The sequence below is a fragment of the Eurosta solidaginis genome, chromosome X (genome assembly GCF_040869045.1).
Source record: "Eurosta solidaginis isolate ZX-2024a chromosome X, ASM4086904v1, whole genome shotgun sequence".
Lineage (NCBI taxonomy): Eukaryota > Metazoa > Arthropoda > Insecta > Diptera > Tephritidae > Eurosta > Eurosta solidaginis.
The window spans coordinates 62,436,935-62,456,104 of record NC_090324.1 but is presented as its reverse complement, the minus strand read 5'-3'; the positions used below and the strand labels follow the sequence as shown (position 1 = coordinate 62,456,104).

The 19,170-nt window shown below is 38.4% G+C and overlaps 1 pseudogene; it reads left to right on the top strand.

Annotated features, from left to right (window-relative positions):
- Nucleotides 1-2,345: 2,345 nt before the first annotated feature.
- LOC137234968 (uncharacterized) lies at nt 2,346-3,714 on the top strand (annotated as a pseudogene).
- The last annotated feature ends 15,456 nt before the right edge of the window (nt 3,715-19,170 follow it).

The window sequence follows — 19,170 nt, the reverse complement described above, 5'->3', positions numbered from 1 at the left end:
ATTTACTGGGCTTTCCGTTTCACCTATTAATGTGGCTGAAAAGCTATCTTTCTAACCGGACCCAAAAAGTCCTGATCAAGTGCAATCTGTCGGAATCGTTCGGAGTTTCCTCCGGCGTACCCCAGGGAAGTCATCTAGGCCCTTTGCTCTTTGCCCTTTTCATTAATGACTTGCCACAGACAATATTATATTCCCATACTATAATGTATGCGGATGATGTAAAACTTTGCTACACTTACTGTCCTACCGATTTGAGTTCCTTGGATCTTCTTCAGGCCGACTTGGGCTCGTTCCAATGTTGGTGCACAACAAATTTACTAGCTTTAAATTGCTATAAATTTAAGCATATGACATTTCACCGAGTGAAGCCAGCATTGAAATCTTATGTAATAGATGGTACGCCTTTGGAGCGTATATCTATTGCAAATGATCTAGGTGTCCTTTTTGATCCGAAATTGAATTTTAACATGCATATTTCATCTATAGCCAACAAAGCGTTGGGTTTACTTGGATTTGTTAAAAGATGGGCTAAAGAGTTCGATGATCCGTACCTCACTAAGGTTCTTTACACATCGCTGGTTCGTCCAATACTCGAGTATTGCTCATGCGTTGGGCCCCTGTTTCTCAAAAGCATATAAAGCGGCTTGAGTCAGTTCAAAAGCAATTTTTGATATTTGCATTGCGCGGCCTTAATTGGGACTCAAGTCTCCACCTTCCTCCATACAGAAGTAGACTTTTTCTTATTAACTTACCCACTCTGGAAAATCGGAGAATATTACTGGGGGTATTGTTCATCCATAAGCTCATTATTGGAGAAATTGATTCCGCGGACCTCCTCAGCCGCTTGTTTTCTGCGGTTCCCCCTAGAGTATACAGACACTACGTTCCTTTCTATTTACCCCTTTGTCGACGAAACTTTGCTAAAAATAATCCTCTTCTTATCTGGTGCGCGCACTACAATGACTTGTATAGCTGCATCAGTCTTGAATGCACTTTTGCCACTATACGTAATGCAATACTTGCCTATCTAATTTAAGAGATACAAGCTAATTTAATTATTTATTCCTTCGATAAAAAACAGGAACTATCTCGCTTAAGGATGGAGGAACATTTATCAACATGTATCATTAAGAAGGAACAAGACAGTACTGTGTTGATTGGAATGTGGTGCATTCCAACAACGTAAAAAACATGCTTTTTCATGAGTCACTGACCGGAATCGTATGCATTCCGGCAGTATAATCTTATGGGTCAGACATCGAGCTGATTGGAATCCGGTGCATTCCAACAACACAGGTTATGTTACTTTTTTATGCCTTGTGATGGCGTATCCTCATTACACTACTCTTAGCACTGCCGGATTCCCATGACATGCTGATTGGAATCTTGTTGCATTCCAACAGGGAGATTGGAATCCACTGCATTCCGAAATCATGCTGAGCGGAATCTGATGCATTCCGCCAGTATAAGATTTCGGCATAAGATCTTATTTCTGCTCATATTTCTTATTATTATTATATTCTGAAATTAAATAGTAATGTTCATTAATATTTCTTTGTTTGTAATATAACATTGTTGAAAGCTCGATATATCTTAAATTTTATCTTTTGAGTTGTATATTTATATATCTTTTATATTATGCAGTCGACCATAGTTTGTCGTCGACTTTAAATAAGAAATAAATAAATAAATAAATAAATGACAAAGGTATATGGAGTAGCTGAGTGGGCATGCCAGGGTTCTTCTGGTTTCTACAACTGGACCACGTGGTACCAGGTATGACACTTAGCTAGTGACGGACTTCGGTAGGAGATCGTGGCGAGCTGGTCAAGTTACTTTACCGGGAGTCCATCATTCCCGGTAAGTGAGGTTTGCAGTCGTCGCCACGATAGTTAGGAAAGGAGCTGTGGCATCCACTCTTAGCGACTAGCTCTTGAGCATGATGTGCCACACTTCCACGGACAGCACGAAAACTGACTAGACAGTAGTTAGATACGGACGAACATACTGCCTCCACCAAACCCTCGCCAAGGCAGCACCAAACACACGAAGACATATATATTCAAGGCCAATTAACTTATTTGTAAACGTTATTTTAGATATTTTCTTTAAATTTTTGGTTTTATTTATTTTTATTTATATATTGTGGCAGCATTATGAATACTTTTATAATAATAAACGATTGGCATCCATAGTATTACACATTTAAAGGTATTGTGGCAACACTAGGTGAAGCCATTTTAAATATAAGGCAGTTGGTGAATAAATGTGAGATAGTAAAGATCATAATATCGTGTTTTATTGGTTTGTCGCTTAAAGTATCAGAAGTGCTTTTCTTACCCAAAATGCCTAGTGAAAATCTAAATGCGTATACTGTTGAGCAACACAAATCATGGTTGCGCGCACCCGGAATAAAGACATCAGGCAATAAAACAGAATTAATTATCCGTTTGCAAAACGTTCCTGACGAAATTCGTGGAAATTTCGAAGATTTTACAGTCGACGTCGACGCTACGCGAGACAACAGCGGAGACAGCAGCAACAACGCACAAGCCAACGAAATCAACGAAGAAACGAGCAGTGTGGAAATCGTTAACGAAACAAGCACAAAAACTCAAAGTAAATAAGAAGCAAGCGAGTGTTGCAGCTGAAGTGAAAACGAGTGATAAAAAAGAATGTGATTCAAATGAATGGCTTCTATTAAAATATGAGTTGGAGTTACTAAAACGCGAGTGTGAAATACAAAAGAGAGAAAACGAAATACAAAAGAAAGAAAAAGAACTGTTGAACAATGGTTGTGAACGGAAAAGTATTTCCCACAAGCAAAAATTATCTGACCTTAAAGAACTTATTTCTGAATTTTCTGGTAACAGAGATTGCTTTAAAATGTGGCAAACTCCATTGCAAAATATTCGGAGTGTTTATAATTTGGATGACAACAACATGAGAGCACTAATTGCAAATCGACTAAAAGGTAACGCGTTGAAGTGGTTACACTGTCGTGCTGACTTAATCACAATGCATTTCGATAAAGTCTTATTGGAAATGAGCTCTTTTTTGCAAGAAAAAGCAAGTAAGTTGATGTTGAAGACGGTGGTTGATTTCTGAATCGTTCGAAGAATATTTTTATGCGAAATTGATTTTAACAAACAGAATTCTAATTAAAGAAGATGAGTTGGTTGAGTATTTAGTAGAAGGAATACCAAATGAAGCATTGCGTTCACAAGCCAAAGTGCGAAGGTTTCGCAACAAATATGAATTGTTAGACGCATTTAGAACAATTCAATTACCAAAGTTCCCATTAAGAAAAATTACACCAAATATCCAACATGAGCAACCAAATGGCGAGCAACAAGTAGTCACAGCTAATAGGTGCTACAACTGCAACTCAGTTGGACATTTAGCAAATGAATGTCGCAAATCCAAACGTGAGTGGGGTGCTTGCCTTTTATGTGGAGTAGTTGGCCAATATGCATCAAATTGTCAACAGAGAAAGATCGCACCAGTTCACTATGTCACTAATTCGATGGAAGATGATGATTTTTTAAGATCTATTCATTATAAATTTGTAAATTCTAAACTTTATTATAAAACTTCTTTAGACTCACTAATCGATACAGGAAGCCCAATTAGGATTATTCGCCAGAAGTTCGTACCAGATGTATTATTAAATAAAAATAATAACGTGTTTTTGTAATACAGTGGCATAAATAATAGCCCTTTATCTATTATTGGAAATGTAAACAATTTTGTGTTTTTTGAAAATGAAAAAATTTAATTAAAATTTTTTGTTGTAATAAATGAAACAATGAGTTATCCTATAATTTTAGGTAGGGATTTTTTAGCTGAATCTAATTTAAAATTAGAATGTAAAAATAAAATTCCAAAATGCGAAATTGAAAGTGATACATACGATAAAGAGTGTCATAGGTTAATGAAAATTGAATCCAATACTGCACAGGTTTTTAGAGAGTGTAATGCGGTAATGGAAATTGAAGCTAAGAAGTTTGATTTCTGTTTAAAAAATTTCGATATAACTATTTGTGCAAAAGAAAGATTTAAAAATATATTTCAAGATTGTTATGTAAACTGTAAACTCCCCGATACGCCAAAGATTAGATGTGAGATGAAACTATTACTAATTGGTGAAAAACCTTTCCATTGTCCACCAAGAAGATTATCTTATAGCGAAAAAGAGCAGGTTAGAGTTATTTTAGATGACTTATTACAGAACCAAATAATTCGACCTAGTAAGTCAGAGTATTCTTCTCCCATTGTGTTGGTAAGAAAGAAGGCGGGTTATATCAGATTATGTGTTGATTTCCGTAATTTAAATAAGGTTACTTTGAAAGATAATTTCCATTGCCTTTGATTGATGGGTTGCTTGATCGGCTATCAAATAAGAGTATATTTTCGTTACTAGATTTAAAGGAGTGCATTTTATCACGTACACATGGCAGAAGAATCGGTCCAGTACACTTCTTTTGTAACACCTTTGGGCCAGTATGAATTTTTAAAAATGCGTTTTGGCCTGAAAAATGCGGCTTAAACATTTCAGCGTTTTGTCAACCATGTTTTCGATGATCTTATTCGAGCAGAGAAAATTGCAATTTATTTAGATGATATTATGATAGCCACAAGTACCGTTGATGAACACCTCGACATTTTGCAGGAAGTGTTTAATAGATTAGTACAAAATAAATTGGAATTAAGATTGGACAAATGCCATTTCATGGTATCAGATATACGTTATTTAGGGTACAATATATCGAGTAAGGGTATACGACCAGATGAAAAGAATATAGAAGTATAGTTAATTTTCCAATCCCTAACAATACAAAGGCTGTGCACAGTTTTTTGGGTTTGTGTTCTTATTTTAGAAGATACGTTAAAGATTTTTCAGGGGAAGCTCAGCCCTTGTACAAGCTCATTAAAAGGAATGTTAAATTTACATTTGGTAAAGAAGAATTAGATTGTTTTGAAAGTCTGAAAAACAAATTAGTTAAGGCACCTGTTGGGCTGCAAGCTTTTTTGCAGCTTATGGAATCCGATGATATGAATGTGTGCTTGTTGGGTTGCAGGCTCACACTCCAAAATGCATCCAAGTAAACAAAAAACGCAAACCTTTGATGTTTAGCAAATCCAAATGAACAAAAACCAAATGAACCTTTTAATATTTGAACACTGCATGTATTTACAGACTTTATTATAGTTTAAATATATGTATATGAGATTTTGGTTTCACAAAAAATGATTAGCCGCCAGATATTATATAAACCAAAAAATTGTGCTTGCTAGTGTCACGAAAAAAAGAAAACGAATAGCTCTCGCTCGCCCATATGTTTTTATTGACAACTGTCAACACACACTCATTCGAAGGTGTGTTCCCTTAGGTGTCAGCTGCTGCTCCGAACATCCTCCCCCCGTTGAAGCATTAGTGCTTTCAACACACTCTCTAACTGGAAGGACGCACAGCTTATTTACTGCTCGACGCACGATACCTGCAGATGTACGTAGAATGGCAACTCTCACCGCACCATCCTTCCCAGTGATTACGTCAGTTACACGGCCGAGAGACCATTTTAGGGGTGGAGAGTTTTCATCCTTGATGCACACAATATCGTTTATTTGAATGTTGGTATGTGGAGTGCGCCACTTGGCGCGCTGCTGGAGAAGACTCAGATATTCTTCACTCCACCTCTTCCAAAATATTTGTTGTAGATAGGTAACGCGCTGCCAACTATCAAGTCGATTATAATTTAGGGGCGTAAAGTCAGGCACTGGGAGAGCAGTGAAAGGACCACCAATAAGAAAATGGCCTGTTGTCAATACGTCGAGATCGTCCGGATTTTCGGAAATTGGTACTAGAGGACGAGAGTTGATTACTGCAGAAATTTCGCATACTAAGGTGCGTAATTCATCGAAGCCAAGAAGTGCATATTCTATTGTGCGATACAAATGCTGTTTGGCCATCTTCACTGCGGCCTCCCATAACCCCCCCGAAGTGCGGCGAACGGGGTGGTATGAATCGCCAATCGATTCCCTTATTAAGGCAGTGCGCGTAAACATCTTTCTGATGCCTTTCACTAAGGAATAAGCGACGTAAGTCTTTCAGCTCGTTATTAGCACCGACAAAATTAGTCGCGTTGTCGGACCAAATGCAGCTTGCTGTACCGCGAGTAGCAACAAAACGTTTTAAAGCGTCGAGAAAGGCACTTGTTGAAAGATCCTTCACTAACTCCATCCAAACAGCCTTTGTCGCAAAACAAATGAAAAGACTGATGTAACATTTTTGAGGCTGTTTATTGTGCGCTTCGGGCTTGTAATAAAAGGGCCCGCAGTAGTCAACTCCAGAAATGGTAAAAGGGCGCGAGACTTCGATGCGCTCCTTTGGTAAATCTGCCATGATATGCTCAACGAGTCGTGGTTTTGATCTGCAACATATGATACATTTTCGAAGGGCGCGGACCACCGTCTTTCTTCCACCTATGGGCCAATACTGCATGCGAATGGTAGCTAGAAGGGATTGGGGACCTGCATGATGATATTTACGATGAAAATGCATAATTATAGCAAACGTTAGTGGATGATCTTTTGGTAGAATGCTTGGATGTTGTGCTTCGAAGCCGAGGGCTGAATTCCTGAGTCGGCCACCAACCCTAATTGTTCCTAAATCATCCAAAAATGGTGCTAACGAAGCGATGCTGCTCGAAGGGTGAACATTTTCCTGATTCTTGAGTATGGCATACTCAGGCCATGCGAATTAAAATTTGAGTTACTTGATAAATGTTTTCATAGGTTAGCTGCGATGTTCCTCTGGATTTTCGTATGGTTAAAAACTTATGAACATATCCAAATATGCGCTGCATCTTGCCGAATGAGTTGAATACTTAAACGATAGCGAGAAGTCGATTCGATTATTTGAAATAACCAGAGCCTTGTGGCGAATTTCAGGGAGATTAGGGTTGGACGCGCTGGCCTGCGGCCAATCACGCTCCTCTGCTTGTAAGAAAGGGGGACCATGAACCCAAAGCGTTGATCGGGACAGCTCAGCTGGTGAGGCTCCCTTTGACAAAATATCAGCTGGGTTAGCGGACGTAGGGACGTAACGCCATTTCATTCCCTTTGTACGCTGCTGTATGGTACAAATACGATTAGCTACGAATACGTTGAATTTGGATGGCTCTTCACGTAACCATGACAACACCACAGTTGAATCGGACCAACAGTAATAAGGACAATCGAAAAGCTTAATTTTAGCTATTTCGGCCGCTAGCTGAGCCAGTAAATCAGCAGCACAGAGTTCAAGTTTTGGTACAGTGAGCGTCTTCAACGGTGCAACGCGAGCTTTTGAACATAATAACTGAACTTGAAATTTATCATCTATTATTGAGCGTACGTAAATGCAAGCGCCGTATGCATCAAGGCTGGCGTCACAAAATGCGTGAATTTCGTGTGCAGTTCCGATGTAACGTGGGAATGTCAAACAATGAATTTCTGAAAAGGCTGTGCAGAATGTAGACCAAGCTGTATCAAGAGATTGTGGTAGGCTCTCATCCCAATCAAGTTTGTCCCTCCACATTCGCTGCAATATAATTTTCGCTTTGGTCAAGGTCGGGCCGATGAGCCCAAGCGGGTCGTAACAGCGAGCTATGGTGGACAATACAGAACGCTTCGAATGTTTTCCAGGTGTGATTAGGGGAGTGAAAGCAAATAAAAAAGTATCCTTGAGCGGATCCCAGCAAGACCCAATGCCTTTGTAATGTTGCTGCTGTCATCGAATTTCAAAAAACTTTCGCGGTCCGCATCAGGAATATCATGCAAAACGTCCGGATCATTAGAACACCACTTACGCAAGCGAAAGTTGCCTTGAGAGAGGAGATTTGTTGTTTGCTTCCTGATTTCGATAGCTTCTTCTACCGTGTTCCCACCAGATATTAGGTCATCAACGTAGAAGTCCCGCGTAACGATTTGAGCACCCAGAGGGAATGATGAGGATTCGTCCTCAGCAAGCTGATGCATTGCCCGAATGGCAAGAAAGGCGGCTGGCTTGGTTCCGTAAGTAACGGTGTCTAGTTTATAAACGCTAAGCTCACCCCCTGGGGAGTCCCGCCACAAAATGCATTGGAGCAGGTTGTCAGGTGGCGATACCTTGACACAGCGATACATTTTACAGATATCGGCAGTAAGCGCTACAGAAAACGAACGAAATCTAATGAGGATGTTGAATAATTTGGGCTGAATTATTGGTCCTGCCATAAGGATATCATTCAATGATAAGCCCGAGGTTGTAGCAGCTGAGCCGTCAAATACAACTCTAAGCTTCGTTGTAGAACTATCTTCTTTGAAGACGCAGTGATGTGGAAGAAAGTATTTACACTCATCCACAGCTGCTGTGGGGACTAATGACATGTGCCTCAAAGCGAGGTATTCTTTCATGAAGGCGCGATAGCTTTCCATAACATCAGGGTTCCGAAGTAGTTTGCGTTCAAGAGTTTCAAATCGCCGTTTAGCCTGCATATATGAGTCACCTAAGAACTGCGGATCAAGCTTCGTTGGCAAGCGAACCGAATATTCGCCCGAAGGTAAGCGCGAAAAGTGTTGTGAAAAATGGGACTCGCAATCGAGCTCCTCCTTTGTAGTTTTAGATAGGGGCTCAGCAATGTGTTCTACTTCCCAAAAACGACGTACCAAATCATCCAATCGATTGTTTGGTTCGATGTCGCTAATTGTTTTTTGATTTACGACGAAAGACGAAAGTTTTGAATTATGCTGCGCACCCCCTGACAAAACCCATCCGAAGAGAGTCTTTTGAAGCACTGGCAATCCCGAAGCTAGATGGATTTGCCCAACGCAAAGCAGTTCGAAAAAGAGATTGGCTCCGATGAGCAACTCAATACGCTGCAGTATGTTGAAATTAGGATCAGCCAGTGGAATATTGGTTGGGACGTTCCAGTCCGCAGTATTCAAAGAAAAACTAGGTTGGTTATCTGTAATTGTTTTCACGACAACAGCAGTGATTTGCGTTACGAATTCTGAAGTCCGCGACTTCAGGTCAATATCAACAGAACATCCTTCTGTCAAAAAGTTGGCATCTCCAATGCCCGAAACTGCTGCCGAGCATTTCATTCTACGAAGCTGAAGCTGATTGGCAAGGCGATTAGTAACAAAATTAAGCTGAGAGCCCGAGTCCAAAAGGGCACGACAGGGCACGAAGGTTCCGGCATGATTTTTTACGAGTATGATGGCAGCAGCTAGAAGCACAGCATCAGAACGAGACCTTGCTGGAAGGGCGTGGACAAGGACAGAGGACGTTGCCACCATCGCGTTTGACTGCGAACTGATAGATTGAGAAGCTGGCAATTGATTGGTAGATGTGGGTATGCGATCAAAGTGCAGAAGGGTGTGGTGCCTCGATTGGCAGGTCCTACAAGAAGCAGATTTGCAATCTTTCAGTTGGTGGCCTTTCCTAAGACAATTGAGGTAAAGCGCAAACTTTTTAGCCTCCCTTTGCCGAAGATTTGGCGATAAATTTGTAAAACGTTGACAATGTTGAATTTGATGCTCTCAGCTATCGCAAAACATGCACCTTACTGTCGAAGCATTCGAAACTATAAATGATTTTCTTTGATTTGTACTTACAGGTTTTTCGGTTCGGTTGACTTGACCCTTGTGCATTTGCATCGCATGCTCCACATTATCTAAGGTTCGACATCGTTTTTCTAAAAATGAAGCCAGCTGGTCCCACGAAGGCAGTTCGTTGCTTGACGAATGTTCTTCCCATTTGGCTTGAGTTACCTTGTCTAGTCTTTGCAATATTAGATGTATGATGACGCAATCTGCTATTTACTCCCGTGATCCAAGTGTTTGTAACGCTCGTATATGCGATGTGACCTTGTCCGTTAGCTCACGCAACTTATTTACCTCTACCTTGTCCAGCCCGAATATCTCTCTGATGTGTGCCTGAAATATAAGTATTTTATTATCAAAACGTTTACGTAGTAAATCTAATGCAATTTTGTAATTGGCTTCATTTATTTCCAGTGATCTGATGGTGTCTAACGTTGCACCACTCAGAGAGGAACGCAAGTGCTGCAACTTGTCAACTTGTGTGAGGTCAGCATCCTTGTCAATAACAGAAGTGAACATAGAAAAGAAATTGGTCCACTCGGTGTAGACCCCACTGAATTTTGGCAATGTGAGCAAAGGTAACCGAGAGCGATTTGCATTTACGATAATTGACTGCGAATCGTTGGTGTTCATCTTGAGTATTGAACAATGTTGAGATACGTTACGCTTACTAATTATAATAATTTCTCGTTGTAAAGTTGCTTTGAGGTTTACTAGCTTATCATCAAACTTGTATGGTAAATCACTGTTTAAGCTTTCGACATCTAGTTCTTTAAGACTATTATGCGCTGCTGAGAATGTTGACTTTAATTCGCCCAATGATTCGATCATTGCCGACAGTGCATATTCATCCATGTTTTGCAGCTTATCACTGTTAATATCTGCCTCTATACGCAAGAGACGATTAAAAATAGCCATATTTTTTAATTTTAAGAAGGTAACTCGATCAGGAGATACCGCTGCAGGATCTCCCCCATTGGAAGAATCACCAGCCATTTTTATGCTTCTGAGTAGAGAAAATGACGTGCGCAAAAAATTTACGAATTGAAAAACAAAATGCAAGCCGATGTTGTTTTTGGTAGCAGTACTATTCAAGTATGTATATGATTTGCGAAAAAGAAAAACGTATGTATATAAATTCGATTTGTAGTTATGTACGACACAGGCTGGTTATTTACTGGAAGTTACAGTTCTAACAGTTAAATGCCGTGCTACAAAAAACTCCAAATATGCATGTGCACGAGAAAAATTCGCCAGAACCAAAAAATGAAATAACTTTATCACGTCGGGGTCACCAAAAAATGTTGAGCTGCAAGCTTTTTTGCAGCTTATGGAATCCGATGATATGAATGTGTGCTTGTTGGGTTGCACGCTCACACTCCAAAATGCATGAACCTTTTAATATTTGAACACTGCATGTATTTACAGACTTTATTATAGTTTAAATAAATGTATATGAGATTTTGGTTTCACAAAAAATGATTAGCCGCGAGATATTATATAAACCAAAAAATTGTGCTTGCTAGTGTCACGAAAAAAAGAAAACGAATAGCTCTCGCTCGCCCATATGTTTTTCTTGACAACTGTCAACACACACTCATTCGAAGGTGTGTTCCTTAGGTGTCAGCTGCTGCTCCGAACAGCACCCATCTTAGCAATTTACGACCCAAGAGATGATACAGAGCTGTATTGTGATGCAAGTTCTTTAGGATTTGGGGCAATATTATTACAAAAGAAACGTGACGCAAAATTTCATTCAGTTTTTTTTTTTCTCCAAAGGTACGAGTGAATCTGAATCCAAGTATCAAAGCTTTGAGTTCTATTATTTCTGCTCTTCGGAGATTTCGTTTATATTTACAAGGATTAAAATTTAAAATAGTAACTGACTGTAATTCTCTTATGCTAACCTTGAATAAGAAAGAAGTTAATCCTAGAATAGCTAGATGGGCACTTGAATTACAAAATTTTGAATACACACTTGAACATCGTAATGGAAGTAAAATGTTGCATATAGATGCCCTGAGCCGTATTTTAAATATCTTAGTACTTGAAGAAAACACATTTGAACAAAATCTGACAATATGCCAAAATAGAGACAAGAGAATTACTGAAATTCGCGGGGAGTTAGAAAATAGGGAGAGCAATGTTTTTGAAATGCGGAATGGCTTAATGTACAGGAAATACGGACAAAAGATATTATTTTATGTGCCATTGGAAATGAAAGGAAATTTAATGGGTCATATGGGGTGTGACAAAGATTTCAATGCCATAATAAAAGCATATTGGTTTCCTAACATGAAGGAAAAAATTAAACAATATATTTCAAACAGTTTGAAGTATATTGCGTTCTCACCAAAGCGGGAAAAATGAGGGGCTCTTACATAGTATTCCAAAGGGAACCGTACCATTCGAAACTTTGCATATAGACCACTTTGGTCCAGTGTCACTTAAACACTCAAAAAAGAAGTATGTATTTTTGGTTATAGATGGGTTTAGTAAATTTGTTAAATTATATGCGGTGTGTTCAGCAGGCACGAGGGAGGGGCTCAGCTGTTTAAAATCTTATTTTAGTAGCTATAATCGCCCGAAAGTATTGATATCTGATAGAGGCAGTGAATTTACATCTAAAGATTTTGGAAGTTTTTGGAAAATAACAACATAAAACACATTAAAATTGCAACGGGCTCAGCACAAGCCAATGGCAAAATAGAGCGCGTAAACCGTAGACTTGCACCAATGATAGCAAAGTTTACTAGTGGTGGTTCTAATTTTAGTTTAGATAGGGTCTTGCCGGAAATAGAGTTTGCATTAAATAATACGATGCATCGTAGTACAGGTACAACTCCAAGTGAAATACTTTTCGGAGTTCCACAAAGAGGTCATGTAATAGATTTCCTAAAAGAAAAATTGGAAGAAAACATGTTGCAAGAAAATGATCGCAATGTGACAGAAATAAGAGAAAAAGCAGTAGCAAATATATTAAAGTCTCAAAATTATAATAAATTATTAAAAGATAATAATCGAATTCAAAGAACGTATAAAGAAGGCGATTACGTTATGGTTAAAAATTATATAAGTACTCCAGGTGTGTGTAAAAAGATTGCACCTAATTTCAAACGTCCTTACAGAGTTTACAAAGTCCTCCCAAATGATAAGTATTTAATCAAAGATGTCGAGGGTTTTCTACTTAGTCAAATCCCTTATGAAGGAATATGGGAAGTAGCGAACATGAAGCCTTTGTTGAACCATAATCTCTCTAATGAAGGCGTAATCGGGACGATTACAGGTCAGGATGGTCAAACTGCGGCAGCATTATGAATACTTTTATAATAATAAACGATTGGCATCCATAGTATTACACATTTCAAGGTATTGTGGCAACACTAGGTGAAGCCATTTTAAATATAAAGTAGTTGGTGAACAAACGTGAGAGAGTAAAGATCATAATGTCGTGTTTTATTGGTTTGTCGGTTTAAATTTATTTTGTGTTGGTTTCATTTATTTTTTTTTTTATTATTATTTCCTAATCATTAAGATTATTATCAAAAATTGTTCAGATTCATTTGTTTGGAATTGTTCAAATATTTTTATATTGTTTTTGCTTTTGGTTTCTTAGTTGCATTTTTTTGATTTTCGACCTTTTTTTTTGTTTTTTTTTTCTTTACATACGTACATTACAGGATATTCCTCTTATTATTATTTTTTCAAATTTACACCCAAAAATAGGGGTTAAATTAATTTTAGTTTTAATTAGTTTCAATACTTGAATTTTTTATATACTAACATAATATTTTTATTTTTGGTTTTCAACTTGCATTTTTTTTATCTTTACGATATACGCATACACATTACCTGAATTTTCACACACACACATATATACACACAAACATACGAAATGGAATTTTTATGCTCAGTTGAGCAGAGCTCACAGAGTATATTAACTTTGATTGCATAACGGTTGGTTGTACAGGTATAAAGGAATCGAGATATATATAGACTTCCATATATCAAAATCATCAGTATCGAAAAAAAATTCGATTGAGCCATGTCCGTCCGTCCGTCTGTCCGTTAACACGATAACTTGAGTAAATTTTGAGGTATCTTGATGAAAATTGGTATGTAGGTTCCTGGGCACTCATCTCAAATCGCTATTTAAAATGAACGATATCGGACAATAACCACGCCCACTTTTTCGATATCGAAAATTTCGAAATCGAAATCGAAAAAGTGCGATAATTCATTACCATATACGCATTAAGCGATAAAACTTGGTAGGTGAGTTGAGCTTATGACGCAGAATAGAAATGGGCGTGGCACCACCCACTTTTAAATGAAGGTAATTTAGAAGTTTTGCAAGCTGTAATTTGGCAGTCGTTGAAGATATCATGATGAAATTTGGCAGGAACGTTACTCTTACTACTTTATGTCTGCTTGATAAAAATTAGCAAAATCGGAGAACGACCACGCCCACTTTTAAAAAAATTTTTTTTTTTAAATTCAAATTTTAAAAGAAAAGTTAATACCTTTACCACATATAAGTAAATTATGCCAACATTCAACTCCAGTAATGATATGGTGCAACAAAATACAAAAATAAAAGAAAATTTCAAAATGGGCGCGGCTCCGCACTTTTTCATTTAATTTGTCTAGGATGCTTTTAATGCCATAAGTCGAACAAAAATTAACCAATCCTTGTGAAATTTGCTAGAGGCTGAGATTCTAGGACGATAACTGTTTTCTGTAAAAAAGGGCAAAATCGGTTGAAGCCACGCCCAGTTTTTATACACAGTCGACCGTCTGTCCTTCCGCTCGGCCTTTAACACGATAACTTGAGAAAAAATTGATATATCTTTACTAAACTCAGTTCACGTACTTTTCTGAACTCACTTGTATTGGTGTGAAAAGTGGCCGAAATCCGACTATGACCACGCCCACTTTTTCGATATCGAAAATTACTAAAAATGAAAAAAATGCCATAATTATATACCAAATACGAAAAAAGGAATGAAACATGGTAATTGTATTGGTCTATTGACGCAAAATATAACTTTAGAAAAAACTTGGTAAAATGGGTGTGACACCTACCATATTAAGTAGAAGAAAATGAAAAAGTTTTGCAGGGCGAAATCAAAAGCCCTTGGAATCTTGGAAGGAATACTGTACGTTGTATTACATATATAAATAAATTAGCGGTACCCGACAGATGATGTTCTGGATCACCCTGGTCCACATTTTGGTAGATATCTCGAAAACGCCTTCACATATACAACTAAGGGACACTCCCTTTTAAAACCCTCATTAATATCTTTAATTTGATACCCATATCGTACAAACACATTCTAGAGTCACCCCTGGTCCACGTTTATGGCGATATCTCGAAAAGGCTTCCACATATAGAACTAAGGCCCACTCCTTTTTAAAATACTCATTAACACCTTTCATTTGACACCCATATCGTACAAACAAATTCTAGAGTCACCCCTGGTCCACCTTCATGTCGATATCTCGAAAAGGCGTCCACCTATAGAACTAAGGCCCACGCCTTTTTAAAAACTCATTAACACCTTTCAATTGATACCCATATCGTACAAAAAAATTCTAGAGTCACCCCTGGTCCACCTTTATGGCGATATCTCGAAAAGGCATCCACCTATAGAACTAAGGCCCACTCCCTTTTAAAATACTCATTAACACCTTTCATTTGATACCCATATCGTATAAACAAATTCTAGAGTCACCCCTGGTCCACCTTTATGTCGATATCTCCAAAAGGCGTCCACCTATAGAACTAAGGCCAACGCCCTTTTAAAATACTCATTAACACCTTTCATTTAATACCCATATCGTACAAAGAAATTCTAGAGTCACCCCTGGTCCACCTTTATGGCGATATCTCGAAAAGGCGTCCACCTATAGAACTAAGGCCCACACCCTTTTAAAATACTCATTAATACCTTTCATTTGATACCCATAACGTGCACAAAAATTCTAGAGTCACCCCTGGCCCACCTTTATGGCGATATCTCGAAAAGGCGTCCACCTATAGAACTAAGGCCCACTCCCTTTTAAAATACTCATTAACACCTTTCATTTGATACCCATATCGTACAAACAAATTCTAGAGTCACCCCTGGTCCACCTTTATGTCGATATCTCGAAAAGGCGTCCACCTATAGAACTAAGGCCCACTCCCTTTTAAAATACTCATTAACACCTTTCATTTGATACCCATATCGTACAAACAAATTCTAGTGTCACCCCTGGTCCACCTTTATGGCGATATCTCGAAAAGGCCACCTATAGAACTAGGGCCCACGCCCTTTTAAAATACTCATTAGCAACTTTCATTTTATACCCATATTGTACAAACGCATTCTAGAGTCACCCCTGGTCCACGTTTATGGCGATATCTCGAAAGGGCGTCCACATATAGAACTAAGGCCAACGCCCTTTTAAAATACTCATTAACACCTTTAATTTAATACCCATATCGTACAAACAAATTCTAGAGTCACCCCTGGTCCACCTTTATGGCGATATCTCGAAAAGGCGTCCACCTATAGAACTAAGGCCCACACCCTTTTAAAATACTCATTAATACCTTTCATTTGATACCCATAACGTACACAAAAATTCTAGAGTCACCCCTGGCCCACCTTTATGGCGATATCTCGAAAGGGCATCCACCTATAGAACTAAGACCCACTCCCGTTTAAAATACTCATTAACACCTTTATAGTACAAACAAATTCTAGAGTCACCCCTGGTCCACGATTATGGCGATATCTCGAAAAGGCGTCCCCATATAGAACTAAGGCCTACGCCCTCTTAAAATACACATTAACACCTTTCATTTGATACTCATATCCTACAAACAAATTCTAGAGTCACCCCTGGTCCATCTTTATGGCGATATCTCGAAAAGGCGTACATCTATAGAACTTAGGCCCACTCCCTTTTAAAATTATCATTAACACATTTCATTTGATACCCATATCGTACAAACAAATTCTCGAGTCAGGCCTGGTGCACCTTTATGGCGATATCCCTAAATGGCGTCCATCTATAGATCTATGACCCACTTCCTCTTAAAATACTCTTTAATGCCTTTCATTTGATACGCATGTCATACAAACACATTCCAGGGTTTCCCTCGGTTCATTTTCCTACATGGTTATTTTCCCTTATATTGTCACCATAGCTCTCAACTGAGTATGTAATGTTCGGTTACACCCGAACTTAACCTTCCTTACTTGTTATGCTCAGTTGAGCAGAGCTCACAGAGTATATTAACTTTGATTGCATAACGGTTGGTTGTACAGGTATAAAGGAATCGAGATAGATATAGACTTCCATATATCAAAATCATCAGTATCGAAAAAAAATTCAATTGAGCCATGTCCGTCCGTCCGTCTGTCCGTTAACACGATAACTTGAGTAAATTTTGAGGTATCTTGATGAAATTTGGTATGTAGGTTCCTGGGCACTCATCTCAAATCGCTATTTAAAATGAACGATATCGGACAATAACCACGCCCACTTTTTCGATATCGAAAATTTCGAAATCGAAATCGAAAAAGTGCGATAATTCATTACCATATACGCATTAAGCGATAAAACTTGGTAGGTGAGTTGAGCTTATGACGCAGAATAGAAATGGGCGTGGCACCACCCACTTTTAAATGAAGGTAATTTAGAAGTTTTGCAAGCTGTAATTTGGCAGTCGTTGAAGATATCATGATGAAATTTGGCAGGAACGTTACTCTTACTACTTTATGTCTGCTTGATAAAAATTAGCAAAATCGGAGAACGACCACGCCCACTTTTAAAAAAATTTTTTTTTTAAATTCAAATTTTAAAAGAAAAGTTAATACCTTTACCACATATAAGTAAATTATGCCAACATTCAACTCCAGTAATGATATGGTGCAACAAAATACAAAAATAAAAGAAAATTTCAAAATGGGCGCGGCTCCGCACTTTTTCATTTAATTTGTCTAGGATGCTTTTAATGCCATAAGTCGAACAAAAATTAACCAATCCTTGTGAAATTTGCTAGAGGCTGAGATTCTAGGACGATAACTGTTTTCTGTAAAAAAGGGCAAAATCGGTTGAAGCCACGCCCAGTTTTTATACACAGTCGACCGTCTGTCCTTCCGCTCGGCCTTTAACACGATAACTTGAGAAAAAATTGATATATCTTTACTAAACTCAGTTCACGTACTTTTCTGAACTCACTTGTATTGGTGTGAAAAGTGGCCGAAATCCGACTATGACCACGCCCACTTTTTCGATATCGAAAATTACTAAAAATGAAAAAAATGCCATAATTATATACCAAATACGAAAAAAGGAATGAAACATGGTAATTGTATTGGTCTATTGACGCAAAATATAACTTTAGAAAAAACTTGGTAAAATGGGTGTGACACCTACCATATTAAGTAGAAGAAAATGAAAAAGTTTTGCAGGGCGAAATCAAAAGCCCTTGGAATCTTGGAAGGAATACTGTACGTTGTATTACATATATAAATAAATTAGCGGTACCCGACAGATGATGTTCTGGATCACCCTGGTCCACATTTTGGTAGATATCTCGAAAACGCCTTCACATATACAACTAAGGGACACTCCCTTTTAAAACCCTCATTAATATCTTTAATTTGATACCCATATCGTACAAACACATTATAGAGTCACCCCTGGTCCACGTTTATGGCGATATCTCGAAAAGGCTTCCACATATAGAACTAAGGCCCACTCCTTTTTAAAATACTCATTAACACCTTTCATTTGACACCCATATCGTACAAACAAATTCTAGAGTCACCCCTGGTCCACCTTTATGTCGATATCTCCAAAAGGCGTCCACCTATAGAACTAAGGCCAACGCCCTTTTAAAATACTCATTAACACCTTTCATTTAATACCCATATCGTACAAAGAAATTCTAGAGTCACCCCTGGTCCACCTTTATGGCGATATCTCGAAAAGGCGTCCACCTATAGAACTAAGGCCCACACCCTTTTAAAATACTCATTAATACCTTTCATTTGATACCCATAACGTGAACAAAAATTCTAGAGTCACCCCTGGCCCACCTTTATGGCGATATCTCGAAAAGGCGTCCACCTATAGAACTAAGGCCCACTCCCTTTTAAAATACTCATTAACACCTTTCATTTGATACCCATATCGTACAAACAAATTCTAGAGTCACCCCTGGTCCACCTTTATGTCGATATCTCGAAAAGGCGTCCACCTATAGAACTAAGGCCCACTCCCTTTTAAAATACTCATTAACACCTTTCATTTGATACCCATATCGTACAAACAAATTCTAGTGTCACCCCTGGTCCACCTTTATGGCGATATCTCGAAAAGGCCACCTATAGAACTAGGGCCCACGCCCTTTTAAAATACTCATTAGCAACTTTCATTTTATACCCATATTGTACAAACGCATTCTAGAGTCACCCCTGGTCCACGTTTATGGCGATATCTCGAAAGGGCGTCCACATATAGAACTAAGGCCAACGC